This window comes from Leucopleurus acutus (assembly GCF_964270905.1).
Source record: "Leucopleurus acutus genome assembly, chromosome: 7".
Taxonomy (NCBI): domain Eukaryota; kingdom Metazoa; phylum Chordata; class Mammalia; order Artiodactyla; family Delphinidae; genus Leucopleurus; species Leucopleurus acutus.
In genome coordinates, this window is record NC_139150.1 from 36,319,251 (window position 1) to 36,323,534 (window position 4,284).

At 47.0% G+C, this 4,284-nt stretch overlaps 1 pseudogene across 1 annotated transcript; it reads left to right on the forward strand.

Moving 5' to 3' along the window:
• The first annotated feature begins 414 nt into the window (after nucleotides 1–414).
• On the forward strand, nucleotides 415–3,308 carry LOC309963786 (pro-neuregulin-2, membrane-bound isoform-like; annotated as a pseudogene). The gene is made up of 2 exons: nucleotides 415–520; nucleotides 1,973–3,308. The product of its transcript is annotated as a pro-neuregulin-2, membrane-bound isoform-like (transcript).
• The last annotated feature ends 976 nt before the right edge of the window (nucleotides 3,309–4,284 follow it).

A 4,284-nucleotide genomic window follows, 5' to 3' on the forward strand; every position in this document is an offset into this window, starting at 1 on the left:
TTAAGTATGTAAAATTACAAAAATGTAGGCATCTTAGAATTAAGGAAATAAGATGAAGATCTGAACTAAGGTGGTGATGGTGGGAATGAGAAGGGAAGAGTAGATGCAACAAGAAAAAACAAATCTTGAAGAATTTGAGAATTTGGATGTTAAAAGTCAGAGAGAGAAGATTAAAATATGACTCCATGGTTTTGAGTCTGAATGAAAGTGCCAAGTTGGTACCATTAAAAGAAATGGGGAAGTCAAGAGGTAAAAGAACCAAACTAAATTTTATGTATTGAGTTGGAGGTGAGGAAATATTTAATAGACAGTTGAAGATATGGGCTTAGAACTAGGAGGAAAGATCAGGCTAGATCTTTCTAGATAATAGATCTTGGATCTCTTATCCAAGGAATTAGCTACACACAAGTCAGAATGGAAGGTCTGAGAGTGAATGACATTCTGAAAGGTCAAGCACGTAGAGAACCGGGGCAGAGGTGTAATCGCAAGGGAGTACCCACGTTTCGGGACAGGAAGCAGGGTAAGGAAGAAAACCAGAAATGTTCTGAAAGGTTGAATTAGATTCATTCCATAGTAGGGGCATGAAAGCCACGAGAAGAGGGAGGTTGAAGCCTTATATTCATGCCTAGGATTTATGGGTGCTCATCGTGTGCATTTGGGTGTGCCTTAAGCCTTCACACTGGTGTGCAGAAGCCCATTGCAGTATTCCAAAGCAATGTTCGCTTGGGCCCCCACCTTCAGCCTTAGCTGGATGCTGACTACTAACTGTGGGCTATTCCTCAGCTCCAGGAGTTCTGGACCAGTACCTTGGCTGGTTCCTCAGCCTTTGTCGAGCAATCATGAAATTTCCCCAAAGGCTTGTTGCTAGTATCATGTGCAGTTAATCTTAGCCAGATCCTATAAAGTCCAAAAGAACGTACTTCCCACCTAGCTCTTTAATGAGCAGTTATTTAAGAATGTAATTTTGTTGACCCAACTTTTTTTTTTTTTTTTTTTGCGGTATGCAGGCCTCTCACTGTTGTGGCCTCTCCCGTTGTGGAGCACAGGCTCTGGACACGCAGGTTCAGCGGCCATGGCTCACGGGCCCAGCCACTCCACAGCATGTGGGATCTTCCCGGACCGGGGCACGAACCTGTGTCCCCTGCATCGGCAGGCAGACTCTCAACCACTGCGCCACCAGGGAAGCCCCGACCCAGCTTTTTATAATAGAGTCAAAGTTAAAGGCAAACTAGTTTTTAGCACTTAACCAGTTCAGCTGGAATAGCTGTGCCAGTTAAACTTTCTGAACCCCTGTTAGTCAGGGATGACTTAGTTCTCTCTGTCTTACCTTATTTCCCTAGCAGACAGATAAGAAATAAAATTATTTATTGGTTTAAAATCTGATTCTTTCATAGCCCATAAAAATACATTTAAAAATTGTCCAGTGAAGGGCAGTATTTCACAGAAACAAACACATAGTCATTGAATTTTTTTGTAGTTTTCTTCTATAATTGGGAGAGCTAGCACAGGCATGTCTCACCATCACAGGAGCTCTAAAAAGCTGATTGGCTGACATGATTAGTAATTGGGAATATGAATTGTGATGTATGATCCCGAAATACAAATTTCAAAAAGGCTTCTCTTCTTGTCATGAGTATCTTAATCAGGACGTTTGTAAGCATATCTTTCAATCTCATGCTCTTACAAACCTGAAGTTGACCCATACAGTTTAGATTGTTACTGAATTATTTTCAGCTAGTGTAAACTTAATCCTCACATGCCTTTCCCAAGAGGAACAGAAGTGCTTTCCCCTCTGTGTAGTGAAACCTCATCAGTGTAACAGGAGCAATTCTCTCTCTTGTGGGGAAGTGCCCATATGACTTGGCTAGGCTGTAAAACATCTGGCTTATGCAGTCATATCTGGTTTGTAAGATGTGCCTTACCTCTTTATATGCTCAAGAGACTGGCCGTTAAACATGTTGTGGCTGGAGAGTCCGAACCGACAGCCAGGAGCCCGCACGCACCTCGCACCCTGAGACGGCGACGCGCCCCGCACCGCTCCAGGACGACCGGTCACTGGGTCACGCGCCCCGGCCCCGCGCCCCGACCCCGCCGCTGCCGCTGCTGTGGACCGCGGCCGTGGCGCCAGGGGGAGGCCGCCGGCGAGGAGGCGGCTCCCGCGGGGGCCTCAGTGTGCTAGGCGTCCCTGCCCAGCGTGGGCTCGGTGCAGGAGCTGGCTCAGCGCGCCGCGGTGGTGATGGAGGGAAATGCGCACCCGCCGCGGCTGCAGCAGGGGGGCACTCGACAGGAAGGGGGCGGCGGGCGAGGCAGGGGCGCGGGGAGGCGAGCGCCAGCCGCCAGCCGTGGGCCCGGGACCGTGCCCTCCTGGCCCACGGACCCCGCGCCCAGCGCCGCCGAGCCCGGAGACGAGGCGCCCTATCTGGTGAAGGTGCACCAGGAGTGGGCGGTGAAAGCCGGGAGCTTGAAGAAGGACTCGCTGCTCAGCGTGCGCCTGGACGCCTGGGCGCCTGGGGACACCCCGCGTTCCCCTCCTGCGGGCGGCTCAAGGAGGACAGCAGATATATCTTCTTCATGGAGCCCGATGCCAACAGCAGCGGCCGCCTTCCGAGCATCCTTCCCCCCTCTCGAGACGGGCCGGAACCTCAAGAAGGAGGTCTGCCAGGTGCTGTGCAAGCGGTGCGCCTTGCCTCCCCGTTTGGAAGAGATGAAAAGTCAGGAGTCTGCAGCAGATTCGAAACTAGTGCTTCGTTGAGAGACCAGTTCTGAATACTCCTCTCTCAAATTCAAATGGTTCAAGAATGGGAATGAATTAAACCCAAAGAACGAACCACAAAACATCAAGATACAAAAAAGGCCAGAGAAGTGAGAACTTCGCATTAACAAAGCATCACTGGCTGATTCTGGAGAATGTATGTGCAAAGTGATCAGCAGATTAGGAAATGACAGTGCCTCTGCCAATATCACCATTGTGGACTCAAATGAGATCATCACTGGCATGTCTCAGCCTCAACTGAGACAACGTGTGTGTCCTCAGAGTCTCCCATTAGAATATCAGTATCAACAGAAGGAGCAAATACTTCTTCATCCACATCTACATCTACCACTGGGACAAGCCATCTTGTCAAGCGTGCCAGAAAGAGAAAACTTTCTGTGTGAATTTAGGCAAGTGCTTCATGGTGAAAGACCTTTCAAACCCCTCAAGATACTTGTGCAAGTGCCCAAATGAGTTTACTGGTGATCCCTGCCAAAACTACGTAATGGCCAGCTTCTACAGTACGTCCACTCCCTTCCTGTCTCTGCCTGAATAGGAGCATGCTCAGTCGGTGCTGCTTTCTTGTTGCTGCATCTTCTCTCAGATTTCACTTAGAGCTAGATGTGTTTTACCAGGTCTAACATTGACCGCCTCCGCCTGTTGCATGAGAACATTAACAAAAGCAATTGTATTACTTCCTCTGTTCATGCCTAGTTGGCTCTGAGATACTCATAGGTGTGCGAGGCTCCGATGTTTCTGAAATTTATCTTGAATAATGTGATACAAAATGATAGTCTATATCATACAGTACAATGATAATAAAGGCATTTAAAAGTCTCACTTTTATTGATAAAATAAAATCATTCCACTGGACAGTCCATCTTCTTTATAAAATGACCCCCATCCTGAAAAGGATGTTTGCTAAGTTGTAACCAGTACACACTTGAAATGATGGTAAGTTCATTTCAGTTCAGAATGTGTTATTTCTAACAAATAAGCAGAATAAAAAGAAAAAAATAAAAATGTTGTGGCTGAGATATAGAGTGGGGCGAGGGGAACAGCTAAGGGAAGGATATTTATTAAACTGAAATATCCAGCTTAATATGGTGATTAATTACTCAGTTTTTTCCGTCTATTGATTTCTTCATCATATGGGCTAAGAACAGGAATAGCAAGTTCATGGCACCATCCCTGCCTCTCTTCCACACACACCCCCGCCCCCACCAAAAAAAAAAAAAAAGCCCGCATGGCAGACACCACAATACTCTCTTCCACTGAACTCAGCCTCAGACTCATTTTCCATGGTTCTCCAGGCAGCCACTACCAGTTGGTTCAAGTGGGGAATTGAAATTATGAGGTTGGGGATTCTTTGTGGCTTACAGTTTTGGTGTTAGTATCTTCTGATTACAAGGAACAGGGAACCTTAAGAAAAAGAGGATTTATTTTAAGGATACACATAGTTTGGAGTCAGAGAGTTGTTCAGGATCCAAGGCAAGTCAGAGACTGGATTCTCACCCTATGGTCCACCTGTT